The sequence below is a fragment of the Toxorhynchites rutilus genome, chromosome 3, assembly GCF_029784135.1.
Source record: "Toxorhynchites rutilus septentrionalis strain SRP chromosome 3, ASM2978413v1, whole genome shotgun sequence".
Lineage (NCBI taxonomy): Eukaryota > Metazoa > Arthropoda > Insecta > Diptera > Culicidae > Toxorhynchites > Toxorhynchites rutilus.
Window position 1 is genome coordinate 70,028,066 of NC_073746.1, and position 17,725 is coordinate 70,045,790.

General features: G+C 37.2%; 1 protein-coding gene and 1 non-coding gene across 4 annotated transcripts in view; one reads left to right on the forward strand and one right to left on the reverse strand.

The window, feature by feature from the left end:
* Window positions 1-17,725, reverse strand: part of LOC129774618 (neuronal acetylcholine receptor subunit alpha-7-like) — a 301,121-nt gene that overhangs the window by 42,714 nt on the left and 240,682 nt on the right. The gene's annotated exons all lie outside the window — the stretch shown is intronic.
* On the forward strand, window positions 654-733 carry Trnal-uag (transfer RNA leucine (anticodon UAG)). The gene has a single exon. It is a non-coding gene; the product is annotated as a tRNA-Leu (tRNA).

Sequence of the window (17,725 nt, forward strand, 5' to 3'; positions counted from 1 at the left end):
CCGGCTGGAAGAGGTGATTAAAGTGATTATAATAAAATGATTTCGAATCGCTTTTCATCTATCCCAACCGGGCCGGGCCGAACCGAAGACGTTTGGCCTCGTTTACCTATGTGAATGCCTTCTCCCACGGTTGATGAATTTTTCATACTGATCCATTTGCCTAATCGTTGTCTCGGTGTCGTTACGGAATCTACATGGGATTGGAAGGTTACCCCTAAACGTTGCATATTTTGTGACTAATCACCACTTGTCATAGTCTTCCGTGGAGACTCTTGTTGTTGGCAAGGGGGAGAACATGCGCGAGGGATGAAGATAATTGATTTTTGGTGATTTTGACGGCGGTCCCTATGTGCCAGTTGACTTATGAACTAAAGGCTGATTTAGACGATGCCAGTCAGCGCTCTAGTTGAAGTATCCAGTGAACAGAGAACAGACACTCTGTTCAAGTTACTTCTACCAGTATCGAACAAGTAATTGGCCTCTAACTTGAACAGAGTGTCTGTTCTCTATTCACTGGATACTTCAACTAGAGCGCTGACTGGCATCGTCTAAATCAGCCTTAACATACTCATTTCGGTGGGTGAGTGCGTAAAGAAGCGTGAAGAATATTTCTGTCCATTGCTCTCATCATTATCGCGAATCGTAGAGCAAAAGGCAGCGTGGCCGAGCGGTCTAAGGCGCTGGTTTTAGGCACCAGTCAGAAATGGCGTGGGTTCGAATCCCACCGCTGTCAAATGTTATATTTTATTTTACTAAGGTGTAACCAGACAATAAGTTCTAGAAGTTATCCACATTTTGCAAACTAAAGGTTGAAACAGAATGCCGCGTTGTGCGTTGTTTCTCATCAGCTGTCATTAGAGATGTGCCATCCGCTCATGAGCTGTTCCGAAGAATCGATTCTTTGAAGTGAGTTGACACGGAACAGCTCGCAAAAATAAACAAACAGCTCTTCAGCTCACTTTGATAATGATGCAGGAGGGAAAAGAGCTGTAGAATTGCAGAGAGTGTGTAAGCTGTAACACTGAAATAAACTGAGCGCCTCTCGCTCTTCGTGTTATGACCAAGGTGCCTAGAAGTATATCCTGAGGTCAAAGGTATTGGAAAAAATTCTTAAAAATCAAATTCATGAGTACATAAACTCTTCTATTTACTCAGTGAATTTCAATCTGGTTTCCGATCAGGCCGTAGTACAGGGTTTTCCAACTTTAAATTCCGAAAGTAAATTGAAATAAAACACACTTAGAATTCGAATTTCGATGAAATTTTTATTTCAAATTAAAGTTTGGTTTATGCCATTATGTGTGAAATACAACATCATTCAAATGTCATCCTAGGGTTTCCTCGCACACCTTGATCCGGAACAGGTAATTTTCGATGACTTTTCGGCACATATGGGGCGGTATCTCGGTCATAACTTCACGAATGTTGTCTTTCAAATGTTCGAGAGTTTGCGGAGAGTTGGCATAGACACGGTCTTTCGCATAACCCCACCAAAAAACAGTGTAGCGGGTTCAGATCGCATGATCTGGACGGCCAATTGGCATCACCAAAACGCGAAATTATGCGTCCCTCAAATTTCGTTCGCAATATGGCCATGTTCGGTCGTGTTGTGTGGCACGTGGCGCCGTCCTGCTGAAAGCACATGTCATCCGTATCCATATCTTCAATTTGTGGCAAAAAAAAATCGGTTAACATGCGGCCATAGCGCTCACCATTCACAGTTACCGTCTCGCCGTCCTCATTTTCAAAGAAATATGGCCCGATGACTCCACCAGACCATAATGCGCACCAAATAGTGACTTTTGGCGGATGCAATGGCCTCTCAACAATCACGTGTGGATTTCCTGAGCCCCATATACGGAAATTTTGGGTGTTCACATAGCCACCGAGCTCGAAATGTGCCTCATCGCTGAAGAAAATTTGATGCGAAAATTCAGCATTTTGCTGCTGTTGTTCGTTCACCCAATCGACGTATGCCCGACGCATTCCATGGTTACCACGCTCTAATTTTTGTACCAGTTGGACTTTATATGGATGTAGGTGCAAGTCCAAATGCAAAATTCGCCACAATGATGTGTTTGACAAGCCCAATTGCTGAGCACTCCGTTGAATCGAAACATTCGGGTCATCCTCCACACTGGCAGCAACAGCAGCAACATTTTCGGCCGAACGCACATTACGATGATGCACAGGTTTCACAATATCCGCTACGGATCCAGTTTGTTCGAATTTACGCACTACATTAGCGATTGTGTGCTCTGTAGGCCGTCCATGACGACCAAAATCCGTCCGTAATGCTCGAAAAACATTTTCCGGTTTTTCATCATTTTTTTAGTATAATTTAACAAAATTAACACGTTGTGCGATGCTAAAACGATCCATATTGTAAAATGGCAGACATTCAACTAACGATATGACGCTTTGGTTGACAGCTATGTCAAACGGTTGTCGGCGCAGGGCTTTCGGAAGCCCGAAATGGAAAACCCTGTACAACCACAGCTATCCTCAAAGTACATGATGATATTAGTAGAACCGTTGATAATAAAGGTGTCGCAATTCTTTTACTTGTAGATTTTTCTAAAGCATTTGACCGCGTGTCACATGACAAGTTATTAATAAAATTGTCCGAGCAGTTCTGTTTTTCAAGTAATTCGGTTCGTCTTGTACAATCGTACTTATCTAACAGATCTCAAATTGTTTCGATAAATGAAGAAAAATCTAATTCAGTGCATATAGTATCTGGTGTGCCTCAGGGCTCCATTCTAGGCCCTTTACTATTTTCACTATATATAAATGATCTTACAACTATTTTGAAAGCGTGTCAAATTCATATGTTTGCTGACGATGTCCAAATATATCTACGCTCTACTAATCTGTCTATTGAAGTGATGGTTAACATTCTAAATGATGATTTAAGAAGAGTTCACATTTGGTCTTGTCGAAACCTTCTTCCTGTTAACATTGAGAAAACTAAGGCGATGCTCATATCTCGAAATCGAAGTCGTTTGCCATTTCCGCATATTCTCCTTGGTTGGAATGTAATCGAATATGTTGACTATTGTACCAATCTTGGTTTTATTATTACATCTGAACTTGATCCTGATAGACATGTATACTTTATGTGTTCAAAAATATACAACGTACTTCGTCATCTTTGGCTAACATCTAACATGATGAGAACTGAAGTTAAAAAAATGGGTGGGTTATATCAATGATATAACCGCAAGATTGACGTGGGACTACCTTAGCTTATCAATCATTTGTTTGTATTGATTAAATTTTTGATGGAAAGAAACAATTCCCGAATTCAATTGAATTCAATATATTTGATTTGTGGGTAAAAAGATTGTGAAATGTCATGTAAGGTCAATTCATGCATTGTGATAGTAAATTTAATGACAGTCCTTTTACGGTTGGTATGATGCCTAGAATAAAATTTGTGAACGGGAGAATTTTCAAACGATTATTTTATTTTACATTTGCTTCTGAAGTTTGCTTCTCTCAAGTGTACGTACTTATCGAACCGCGAATTCGTTTGATTATATGAACTTCAGGCACTCAGTTCCGATTTTGACATGTATGTCGAACGCATATTGTTCAATGAATAGGCGTTATCGCAGCAAATGGTTAACAACATTTTGCCTAATCATCAAATGGTATGCGTAGAAATTCAATGAGCGGAAGATATGAAGGTATATCCTTCAATACAATAATGAATAACCGAGCCAAAGCGTTGTGTTCGTACTCGCTTCTGTAATCCGTGCTAGGAAAACACTTTGCGGAGTGCAAAAAAAAAAATGCGGGTGCAGAGATACCCCGGACTTGCATGAATCAAAAACTTCAACTTCTACTTTTTATACTATAAAGAATTTAAACTTGAAAGTTCATTCGTCTCTAATGTCTGCACGATTTTCCCAGGTGTCTAAGTTTAGGAGACCGTGTTAAGGAAACATATTCTAGTTTGCACAAAGGCAAGCGAGTACAAAAGTACTCGAAGCTTGCATTTATTTGCAGAGCCGATTTCCCCAGACATTTTGGTTTTGAAGTTTGTGTTAAGCGAACACATTTCAGTCGGAACAAAAATGCCACTGACTTGCATGAATTTACAATGCCAATTTCCTCAGACACCTTGGTTCTGAAGTCTGTGTTGGGGAAACACATTTCAGTCGGAACAAAAATTCCCCCGACTTATATGTATTTGAAATGCCAATTTCCCCACGCTCCTGGGATTTAAAGTCTGTGTTAGGAAAACACATTTCAGTCGGAACAAAAATACCCCCGACTTTCATGTATTTACAATGCTGATTTACCCAAGGCTGCTTGGGTTTGATGGCTGTGTTAGGGAAATCGTAGATCGGGCCAATCAAAATGAGGCAGTTATGCCGTTTAGATAACGCATAACATTTTACAGTTATTCAATTATTTATCTAATGAAAAATAACATTTTATTAATTGGGATAGAAGCGTAGAAATATTACGTATCAATTGATGCAAACATCTTTCCGATCCAGTAAGAAATGTTCGAGTTATAAGCATTCGGAATCTTTCATTTTTTCCTGCATGTTCTGTGTTTAGGTTTTCATTTTACCCCCCATATACTCCGGTTAGACGTAGTCCCACGTCAATAAATCTTTTCAAATCGCTAGTATTACCTCATTTCTTATATGGCGCAGAGTTTATACTGAATGCTTCAGTCAGAGTTTTAGATAGATTGCGAAGTTCCGAAGTTTCCGAAGTTCTAGAATGAGAAATTTTATAATCCCTCAGTTCAACACGTCGCATTATGGCAACACTCTGTTTTTCAGGGGCATAACTTACTGGAATCTCTTTCCTAATTTCGTAAAAATCAATCATTCAATCAGTGGATTTCGGCGAGATAGCATGGCTTGGCTTAATGGGGTAAATCAGCAACTATAAAAAAATAATCAAATTAGTAAATAGATAAATAAGCAAAATAGATAATTGATGTGATTAAGGATATGTACTATTGAATTCGAATTAGTAACTGGTTGCAGTAAATTAAAAACCACTCTTCAGCCATCTTGGAAGTCTACTGTGTTTTGTTTGTAAACAAAACACAATACGCTTGTGCCCAAGCTCGCTCGTGATCAGTCTGTCTCTTTCACGTCTCAAGCAAATAATCCCCCTTCTGCTTTCTTCCGTACTGTTTTCATATACCGCTCCCCTAGCCACCTCACCTTAGGATATACTTCTAGGCGCCTTGGTTATGACCAAGACGGGTCTATGGTACTAGGTGAGGCCGTTTCGTCACTAAGTTGGTTAGAGGAGCGGTATATGAAAACAGTACGGACGAAAGCAGAAGGGGAATTATTTGCTTGAAGCGTGAAAGAGACAGACTGATCAGGAACGAGCTTCGGCACTAGCGTATTGTGTTTTGTTTACAAACAAAACACAGTAGACTTCCAAGATGGCTGAAGAGTGGATTTAGCAAGTTGGCCCACCTTAGGATATACTTCTACGCGCCTTGGTTATGACATTCTTTAGTTCCCGTCTTTTCAACTGTTAAGGTGGCCGTACACTGTTTGCCCGGATGCCAAATATTTTATATTTTTTGACAGATAAAATTTTATTTGATATTTGTACAAACACTATTTTGTTTGTCACTCTTCAATTTTCAACAGGGGTAAACAATGTCAATCACCGAACAAATAGAGTCAAATATTTGGCTTCGGTCAAACAGTGTATGAGCACCCTTATATTCGCGTCGACGGCATTGAGCTTTGTTTACTAGTTTCGTGGGCACCAAAGATAATAATTGGCTTTCGTGCAGAATTACAATTTTTTAAAATAAAAATTATAAATGGAAATTAACTTCTGTGTATCAAATTAGTAGTCTATTTAAATGAAAAAATGGAAAGGGGTTGTATCTAGGACACGACTGCATATTTTCGACGAAGAACTACGCAATTATATTATGCAATTCACTTGTTTACCAGTTCGAATATTATTTTAGCATGCATCGATTTTTTATAATAGATTATGTTTTTCGTTACAAGTAAATTTGATGACCGTCCTTTTACGTTTAATATGATGCCTAGGACTACCAAAATATGTGAACGGAAGAATTGTCTGATGATCTTTGTATTTTACATTTCCCTCTGAAACTATTGCACATCTCATGTTTACGTAGTTCTTGAACCGCGAAGGTTCATTCACCTCTAGTATGTGAAATGACGATTTTCCCTGGTTTCTCAGTTTAAAAGTGCGTTTTAGAGTCCCCACACACTGCAGACTTTTTTTCAGCCGATATTTTGGTTGAGTTGGGTTGCTAGTGCGCACACCGAGCCAACCAAACAGTCGGGTTGGTAAAGACTACGCACACTAACCAACTGTCGGCCGAATATTCTCGAAAGACTGCATTTAATTTGTGTTTGATAACGGGTGCATAAACTTTTTCTTTAGTTAATAACTCAACTGCAAATTCGTTCCAATATGAGTTTGCTATACCATCCGATAGATGAGGTTCTGACCTTTCTTCAAGATTGTCAAATACAGCTGGGAATGAATTTGCAGCTAAGTTATGACCAAAAGAGAGAGTCGATGTAGAGAAATCGATCAAGTCACTTACACCCCATGCATTCTAAGCCCCTCATATTATAGTGAAAAGTCTCAGTAAAAATGTCGGAAATGTATAGACAAATGGTTAAATAAGAGTCAGGAATACGTGAAAGTAATTTAATAACATTATGTGAAAAATTTCATTCAAATTTTAATATTTTAAAACTGGCTTCGTATCTTCTAACCTGATAGAGATTCTGAAGATCTGCTCATAAAGAACAGCTTTTTTAGATGAGCTGAGTTGATCTGAGCTGTTCATCATGATGAGCTGATTTGCACGCCTCTAGTTGTCATTGCTTGCGTTTTGTACTAAAACATTCGCCTGACGCAGTCTGTTGATTTGCAGTCACAATCTGACATTCGCGTCACCACTTTTCATGTAAACAAAATAAAATTCGTATGAAAATCTTGTTTTTGTTGTGTCCACGGATCAGTTGAATGTTTTTAAAAACAACACATTGACATATCCGCGCTGGCGGCATTGAGCTTCGTTTACTAGTTTAGGGGAGCGTGAAAGAATAGCTGATTTTCAGTCGGAATGAACACGTTTTCGAAATTAAATTATGAATGAAAATTAGCTTTACCATATCAAACTAGTATTCTATTGAAATGAAAAACATTTTTGTGGTGAAAAAGTCTCATACGAAAATTGTTTATGAAGACAACTCTATATTATGATGAAAAAATTCAGCAACAATGATGGAATTTTTTTAACCATATGGTTGAATGAAAGTCAGAAACACATGTTTCAATTAATCAAATAACATAATGTGAAAATTTTCATTCAAATTTTAGAATTTAAAAACCGGCTTCGTGTCTTCTAATCTGATAGAGATTACACTAACGAGTTTGGGACCCAAATTATGGCCCTAATTTGAAGTTGCCACCAGGCGTCGACACCATGCCACTGTCATCGCGAATTCGGCGCAAGCAGATAAGAACAAATGTTAGCGTTTAGTACAACGATGCTAATGACGCAACGCATTATTGAGTTCGACTACACACATATTTAAAATAAAGTGTCAAAGCACAATTGTAGCAACGCGACGCATAGTGCGGCATTCTGGTCCCACCTTAAGGTGAAGGTGGAAGCTAGCCATTGTAGTAGTATAGGTAAACCCACGTGTAAAAATGGGGTAATAGTGTTTGTGAGAGAAGAGCGAAGCACATGTAAATAGATCAATTCACTTATCAGACTGTGTGGCGCTTCATTGACACTGACAATACTGATTATACGCGAGCGTAACATGAGCAAATTTATAACACATGCGAATTGGGCCTCTTTTGATATCAACAAGTTCTTCCGCATGCTATTCCTTCATATTTTCCTTCGTTGGTCGTATTGTTTTCACATATTCACGTTGGAGAGCCTTAAGGTGAAGGTGGAAGCTAGCCACAAATGGCTGCCACAATGGCGCTCATTTCTTTCATCTCCCTCCCTCACCTCTCGCCCGAAAATCAATAATTTTGTGAAACAGTGTGAAGAAAATGATCGTTTTCGCACACTTCCCATCAAGTAATATCAACCAAACTCTAATCGATTACTCACAAGATATTAAATTTTCATCTGCTTTCGCACCGTATAGTGAAGAACGTCGGAAAACTCGAGCAAGTGCTCTGAAAGTTCGTTTTTCAATCTTCTGCAATGGTTTTGTTTGTATTGGTGGAAGCATCGTTATTTTTTCGACACTGATGCCAAACAACATCATCGAAACAGCTATAAAAACCACTCAATAAAATGTTATTCCGGAGTCATAGCGTCCCATGTCATGAAAATCAATAGAATAAAATTGTGTTGATATCAATACAATTATTATTTTTACGTTGATTGGGTCTATAATGTAAGTTTTAGCAACTTTAACATTGGGTAAGAAAATTGTATTGCAGAGCTCGGAACACTGCCACGGCTGCCTATGCTTTCAAAAACAGTAAACGGAAAAGTATTAAATTCAATCTAAATGTCTCGGCCAACGAAGAGAAGGGTTAAGGCTTTCCAACGTGAATATGTGAAAACGTTGATCGTACGAAGGAAAATATTAAGGAATTATCAACATCGAGTTACTATGCGGAAGAACTTGTTAATACCAAAAGTGCCCCAATTCGCATGTGTTATAAATTTGCTCATGTTACGCTCGCGTATAATCAGAATCATATGCAAATGCACCTTCTATATACATTTATATTTGCAATTGTTCATCGGAACATATCGTTCATACATTTTACTTTAGTATTGAATTGTTATTTTTTTTTTCAAATGTATTCAAAGACTCGTGTCAATGAAGCGCCACACAGTCTGATAAGTGAATTGATCTATTTACGTGTGCTTTGCTCTTCTCTCACAAACACTATTACCCCATTTTTACACGAGGGTTTACCTATACTACTACAATGGCTAGCTTCCACCTTCACCTTAACTCTTCTCTTCGTTGGCCGAGACATTTTGATTGAATGTAGTACTTTTCCGTTTATTGTTTTTTAAAGCATAGGCAGCCGTGGCAGTTTTCCGAGCTCTGCAATACAATTTTCTTACCCAATGTTGAAGTTGCTAAAACTTACATTATAGACCCATTAAACGTAAAAATAAAGATTGTATTGATATCAACACAATTTTATTCTATTGATTTTCATGACATGAAACGCTATGGCTAAGGAATAACATTTTATTGAGTGGTTTTTGTAGCTGTTTCGATGATGTTGTCTGGCATCAGTGTCGAAAAAATAACGATGCTTTCACCAATACAAACAAAACCATTGTCGAAGATTGAAAAATGAAAATTTAACTTTCAGAGCACTTGCTCGAGTTTTCCGACGTTGTTCACTATACGGTGCGAAAGCAGATGAAAATTTAATATCTTGTGAGTAATCGATTAGAGTTTGGTTGATATTACTTGATGGGAAGTGTGCGAAAATGATCATTTTCTCCACACTGTTTCGCAAAATTATTGATTTTCGGGCGAAGGGTGAGGGAGGGAGATGAAAGAAATGAGCGCCATTGTGGCAGCCATTTGTGGCTAGCTTCCACCTTCACCTTAAGGAAAGCAGGAAAGATCATAGCGCTTAAATTCTTATATCAATCAACACTAGAGGAGGTGGGGGTAATTCGAGCATGTAAATTATATCTTTGGAAACTCATGTTTCCCAAAACTTAAATGCAGTTTCTGCCAATTCAATATACCGTTTTTTCGACTAAATCGGCCAAATGTTCTACAGGGAGGTCGGGTAGAGCGATGGTGTGGATTAGACGTGCTCGTTTGCGCACGGTTTCTTTTTTTAGAATTGCGGTGTTTCATTTGTTGTTTCGTATGAAATTGCGTTAATTGCATGGCTAAGTGTGCTTCCTGCATCGGTTCATTGAAACCCAGTGCATTTCGTTTAAATTCCATTGATAATTTACACAAAAATGCAACCATAAAATAATTTGTTCGGCGGAAAAAATGTTTTGATGTTTAGTGCGGTTGTGAGTGTGTTTGGTCGATCTCGTGTTACGACTTGTTTCTTGTGCCATCGCGTATCTATCAAGTGCAATGAAATTTCGCTCCTATTCGTCGAATCACTGAATTGAGAGGAGTTTTAGAAGAATTGCGATCATCAAAGTCTAATCGTGTTGATGAAATTCCTGTTAGAAATGTGTTCTGACGGTGTGCCGTTTCTGTTTTTTTTTCTTGTGTGCATACTCCGTGGCACAAATTCAATAGTAGTAGCAATGAAAAAGAAAATGGCTGCGCTCGTATGCTCAATGCAGGAAACGAAAATTTTATTGTGTGTCTTTGCTCTGCTATCTTGTGTAGAAGAGGGAGGAAGATAGGTACATAGTGAGAATATTGCATTATGCTACGGCTGTGACGACTACCAATTCATGAGCTTGTGGTGTGCGCAGTGTTGCATCAAAATACTTGTTATAGATTAAGTAAAAATGGCGATCATGTGATGAAAAACTGTTACCTTCTCTTGGAAAGATGAGCATGAAAGTGGAGTGTCAAAAAATCCAAAAATTTGAGTTATAGTTGGTTTGATTTTAAATTTTCAAATGATTGTTAGATTGATGGATTCAACCGAGTGTAATTGTTTTGAGTGTTGCTTTCTCGGAAGGTTTGGTTTTAAGTTAAGCTGGTTTAATGATGTAGCTGAATTGAAATATGCCTAGAGATGCTACTGTGGTAACAGTATAGCGACATAGTAGTATCGTAATATTGCGCCATAGTAGTATCGTTAGTTCAATTTTGGAAACTTTATTTTCTTTGTTAGGGTATATAGAAAGTGCAAAGAAATTAGTTTTTTTAAATTTGTTTATGCGTGAATTCTAATAATTGCTTGCTAATGAAGAAAAAGAAAAAAAGGCTAATCAAATATCTATCTTCAGACAATTGGGACGATTGATTTTAGAGGAGCTTTCTCGGTTACCTTTTCAGGTTTCCAAAATATACAGTTCTCCAACATATCGCTGGGATGATTGGTTTAGCGGAGTTTTCTCGTTACCTTCTCAGGTTTCCTACAGTTAACTCAGACAGTAAGGATTTCAACAAAATAGTATGTGAGGTCGAACTGATTTAACAGGTCTACCTTTTTAGGTTACCTAAAAATAACTTATGTCGCGCGTTATAACGGAAGAGAATTTCGCTTCGTTGAGTGGTCGATAGTTCGCGTTCACATAATCACATCACTTACCACAGTGAATCCTGATTCTTACCTCTCCCACTAACAACTATTCCTTCCATGATTTTCGCTAGGGAACCACGCTATAGAGGCGACCCTTCTGGCCTTCGGGCGGCGATTATCATACTAACGCTCCTTCCCTTCCCCTGGTGACTGTAAGGACGTGGCCGGCGTCGTTATTGACCATTTAAAGCTCGAATCATCGAGAATTGCACAACGAGAATGATTTGCTAGTCCCAAGCGTCATTCTGTGTGTTCTGTGTGCAATTTGGTTGGTTCAGGTCAATCATGGAGAACAACTACGAATTGTACAGTCTACCCAAGCTCAAGCTCAAGCTTAATCGGCCAAATGTTCTACAAAAAAATGCTTTTCAACTAATCCACCTAGAAGTGATGTTGTGCTTTTCTGCAGTATAAACGAACACTTAACTACAGGGTCTTTCAGATTAAACGCTCACGTAAAAAAATCGAATAGATCCTTTTAAAAAATGTTTTCGCTCCGTCGATGGTAACAATGCATTCCCAACTCCGGGACGATAATATTCGGCTACTCGTTCAGTCTGATCGGATGGTTTTTAGTAGTGATGAAACGATACCAGATATCCGGCAAGCTTCGAAGCCGGATAGCCGGATATTCGGCTCTGTATTTGCGAATACGAAACTGGGAGAAACTGCATGTGTGCATAAAGCTAATAAAAGATTACATTTTAGGGAGTAATGAACACATCTTCACATATAAATAATGAACTATTATTGAATTTTCCGTATAGGATGAATATCCCTCAATAGAGTATCAAGTTTCTGCAAGAAATATTGAACAATTTTTTTTCTGTCAAGGATTTTCTATCAAAATGATGAAAAGTTTATGGATATATTGAAATAATGTTAATACTAGTCGAGTTAGAGTGAGTGCTACGAATTCAAATAAGCAAAGAACATCAATCATGTATTTTCATTAAAGAATTAAAAAAATTTAGAACTGTTTTCAGGGATAATAGTAGTGTTTACAAAGAAAGACTGTTCTCTGAAGCTGGCCTGGTGTACAAAGCAAATCGTAATCGGTCGATTAAAAAAAATATAATAATAGTAATAGTGTTAATGAAATAATGGTATGGGTTAATATTAATTGAATTTTGAAAAAAAGATGACTTATCTTGTGTTAATGAGAAATTATTTTTTTTTTCTAATATCCGGTATCCGGCGGTCACCGGATAGTTACCGGATATCCGTTTCATCTCTAGTTTTTAGTGTCAAGAGGTAAAATATGCAAGCGCGTGTATTTTTAGTGACAGCGTATTACTCGAGCAACCGAAGCCTTAATGAAATTTTGTCCTCTTATGGAAAGAATTTCAGCATTTTTCGTCGTCGATTACTTCCTCTGGGGGTACGTGAAGGACCGTTACAATGTTAATAAGCCACAAAATTCAGAGAAACTTGAAGAAGAAATAACTCGGATTTTCAACAGCATCGAAGTCGTAATGTTAGAGTTGTGCATGAAGAATTTCGTTCACCGTTTAAAACGCGTTTTCGAAAAAAGGGGCGGTTAAATCGAAAATGTCCTAAAACAAGCTTTATTTCCCTTTTTTAAAAATAAAAATCGATTCATTTTTGTAGAAGTTATTAAAATTTGTTTCGTGAGCGTATAATCTGAAAGACCCTGTATTTTGCTATTGATTCCAGTCAGCTTCTAAACGGTCCATCATTGGCGATTTGATTTCCGTTTACATACGCAGGGCATTCTGTTAGAATATATTAAACAGATTTTTCACAGTCCATCTCTCCCCCACTGCCAACTGTCCGTTTCACCCCATCAGTCCAATTACCGTTTTGCCTCAAATTCCGAACACTTAAGCTTTGATGGCATTAAAACAGAGTCTCATTACTCAAAATGCTACTTTTTCTCGAAATTCATTTGATATTTGGATACAATAGAGCCTTCTTTTTCATTTGACTACAAAAAAAAGATTAATAAATATGTTTTCATGGTGAAAAACTGAAAATTACTCTAATCACATTTGTCTCAAATTCCGAACACCATTATTGTCACTGACTCATATTCCGAACACTTTTGTCTCAAATTCCGAACAGCAAAAATGCATTTTAAAAAAAATTATGGCTTTTAAACTACTGGACCTATTTATATGATAAATATATCAAATTAAAGTCAATTAGTCTTTTTTTGGAAAATGTTATGCTCGCAAAAAAATTGGATCTTGCTTTGGTAATAATTGACTGCACTTGTTTCTTATAGTTTACATAGTTTCGGGACCAAGGGCGCTATATCGGTATCGATACGTTAAAATGAAGTCTATAACCTAAAGAATGTCAGGGTTTTGAATATTAAATTATTTATAACATTAAAGTTCAGTTAATTCACATTTAAAAATAAAGTGTTCGCCATTTCAATCATGCGTAGAAAGTTGATTTATATTCCGAACACTAATTTTGATGAAGATTTCTGTATAAAATATCATTTTATTTCATCTATTTATTGTAGATTCTTACCGTTTCTAGCCCTTAACATGAATACAACAAACAAAATAGTTGAAAAAAATACAAAAACTGAAAAATTAACAATGCTTGTTTTTTTACGAAATTGACTAACGCAAACATTTTATCATTGCTTTTGATTGTCACTTTTTTGCAAATACTTGATATTATAAATTATAGGCTTCATCGATACCTGTAAATGATGTTAAAATGAAGCCTATAATCCAAAGAATGTTAAGGCCTTCATTATTCAATTATTTATAACATTAAAGTTAAGTAAATTTACATTTAAAATGAAGGGTTCGGAATTTGAATCATGGGTCGAAACTTGATTCAAATTCTGAACACTACATCAATACTAATTTTAATGAGTATTTCTGCATAAAATATCATTGTTTTCATCCATTTACTGCAGATTCATACCTTTTCTAGCACTTAACATGAAAAAAGACAAACAAAATAGTTGAAAAAAGTACAAAAATTGAAAAATTAACGATGCTTGTTTTTTACGGAGTTTGCTAACGCTAACATTTCATCTTTGGTTTTTACTGTCACTTTTTTGCAAATGTTTAATATTATAAATTATAGGCTGTATCGATACCTGCGAATGATGTTTAAATCTAGCCTATACCCCAAAGAATGTCTGGGCCATTATTTTTAAAATATTCATAACATTGAAGTATAGTAAACTTACATTCAAAAATTAAGTGTTCGGAATGAGAGACTGTTCGGAATATGAGACAAAACGGTATTTCAATAATTTAAATTTTTCACTCACAAATAAATTTACATTTTCGTTCATACCTAATTTTCGGTATTAATTTCCATTTTCCCCTTTTGATCAGTGTGCATTGCCATATGGTGGTTTAAATAGTATAGAATAACATGTAGAAGGTGTTATCATTAGACCCATTCCATGTGGTTATGCTCCAATGAACCAAATTTGGAATTTAGTTTTAGGAAAAAAATTTAAAACGTAATTTGAATAAGCACTAGTTATATAATAAATTCCAAAATTTTGACACTTCTTGACAGATAAAGTTTGGTTTGAAATTTGTACAAACACTATTTCGTTTGCCACTCTTCAATTAACAACAGTGGCAAACAGTGACAAACATCGAACAAGGAAAAAAAATCGACTGAAATATTCAAGGTAATCTAACCATGTACCGACAGGTTTGACGAACAGATCGAGAACATATTTTATGCATCCATTAACTGAATATTTGTTTGCCGTGTTTTGTGTCGTTTTTGTGTCTGTACACGTTGATCAAATTTTGTCTGTCAAAAAGAGTCAAATATTTGGTTTCGGTCAGTGTATGAGTACCTTATGTTATATAGTTTTTAAGAAAAAAGTAACATGATTTGTTTCAAACTGATTGATGTTGGAGACGTATTTACGGTGTGAGAACGGAGATTGTTGGCGGGAGATCCTCTACTTTGACCGAAGATTTGACAATGAAATAGAGAGAAAATGTTTGTTTATCAACTCGGAAACTACTGATATTGTCATGATCTTCGAATTTTTTCACTTGATATTAATTTTTACCCTTGAAAATTACAATTTTAAGGTACGAAATTTCCAGTCATGAAACCTCTATCTCTTTTTGGAAATTCGAGGGAAGATTAAAGGAATGCCATACTCGTTTAGGATGTCATTTAGATGATTTGATTTTTAAATAATGAAAGACAGTTATTGATGAGTCCTTTTTTATGAACAACGGTATTTTTCGACATTTGCTTCACACTATTACACTATTGATTTTCTCATATCGATAGGCATATATTGTCGACTATCCAAATAAAACATGTGCACATGAGGTAATCCTCGTTTTTGCCATTCAATAGGATACATCCGGCAAGTGAGTGTATTTTTCCTCAAACCGTTTCTGATTGGCTAGAATCGCAGTCGTTCCCTCTCTACCTCTCTATCGCTCGCAAATAATTCTACGTTGAGATGGTGAACGTTAAAAACATTAGGAACATTAGAAGATGGATGGATTTATCTTGACCGTGCCCCTAAAAATTAAGTTGACAACTGCGTCATTACGTAGATTAGTTAACCCTCCGTCATCTGTAATCGTTCTGTATATTAGATACTGAATAACAGTTGGATTTGATTTGGAAGGTGCTTAAATTTTATATTTTCCAATCATACGGTGTTAAATGGCCCAGCAGGAGTATAGTATGCTCATAAGCTGTTTCTCTCAGAGAATATAAAGCTCAGAGAAACAGCTTGTGTGAATGAGAGATTTCATCAATCTATTCACTTCATGCCCACCAGCGAAGAGAAGAAACCGTTTGCCCGGTGAGCGTGTTCTCCCAGTATTCGTGCATTAATTCTCCAGTCCGCGCACTTTTTTTTTTCCTACATTCTCTGAGCACATAATATAGATGCCAGATGTAAAGACATGTTTTCGTTTTGAAGACATTTAATTTAGTGAAAACATGCTGAGGTCATTTCAAAGTATGTTAAAACAATTGCTTGTGTGATTTACCGAACATGATTTAGAAAAATTGATGGGGAACTGGGAACTCGACTCAATTAATATGACTCACAGTTATCGCCTCTGAATCGGTTTCAAGCAACGAAAACCTTATAGAAATGATGTAGAAAATTACATCGAAAATCGCTTCCAAAGAAAATTATTTTTCTTATTTGTTTGAAGCATGTTACAAATGTAAAACTTGCATGGTAGGATTCTATCATTGACCAGCACGATTGCCTATAACCATTGCATCTCTATTCAAATCGGGCGAATCAAATTGCTCGGCAGACGCGTTTTAGACATATCTCCTTGTTCGTGCTCAGTGTAAGCGCTTTATAGCACTGATACCTGATACCTTAGTGTAGACTTTAAGAGATAAGGCTACAACGTTCCACTCTCACTGTACCTTATCAAACAACCACAATCACCCTCTTACCAGGAGAAGGATCGCTCGACATCCCGAGCAAGTTTAGTTATCTCGCAGCCACCGAATGTGATAGACGCGAATTTTTCCCTCTGTCTGGCGTCAAATAAAGTTTCGTGTAATAAAACTTAGTAGATTTTCCAAAAAGTTTTCGATGTGATTTCACCACCTCCGATCACCGATCGATTGTGCTGTGCCACAATTCCACTTACTACTGTGCAGCTTCGGTCCATCTTTAGCAGCTTCACTCGCTCCAGGGTAAAAACTGCGCCAGATACAACCGTTAGCAGGTTTACCTCAACCCAGGTTTCCGGATCCACGACCACCGTTGGACGTTAGCGAAAAACGGAGCCCGACCTGCCCCAACACTCCTCTAAACACGGGTTCTCCAGTGGGTTTTTTATTATGGCGGGTTTACATTAGGGAGATCTATAGCTATAGATGAATTTATTCACGTGAAAATAGGTGTAAACGGGTGAGAATAAATATGATCTACTTCAGGTGAATAAATTCACCGATGAATACATTCATTATAGAAGTTCACGCTAGTGTAAACGGTTGATGCGATTTCTATAAATCTCATCATATTTCTTCACATGAATATATCACTAGTCTAAACCCACCCTTAGGGTTGATGTCAATAACGTGATTGTTTCCTTGCAATCTTAGCATATATGATATGAAGAATTTCAATAATTCATGATGTTTAAAGGGTGTGTCACATCAAATTGCATCACGGAAAAAACGCTGTAGAAATTCGCCCAGTAGACCGATCCTTTTGAAAATTTTAGACAGTAAAATAAAAACTATTAAACAACCTTTGGGCATTTTCTTTTTATTCATACTTCGAGCCCAAGCCCGTATGCTCGCACCTTCCTCTTTACCTCGTCCATAAGATTCTGTACAACGTCAGGTTGTAGTTTTTTTTGAACAGAAATCTATTTTCTCTTGAAGTCCGCCTCCGATTTGACAACTTTTGGGTTCTTCCGGAGGGCCTGCTTCATAATCGCCCAATATTTCTCTATTGGGCGAAGCTCCGGCGCGTTGGGCGGGTTCATTTCCTTTGGCACGAAGGTGACCCCGTTGGCCT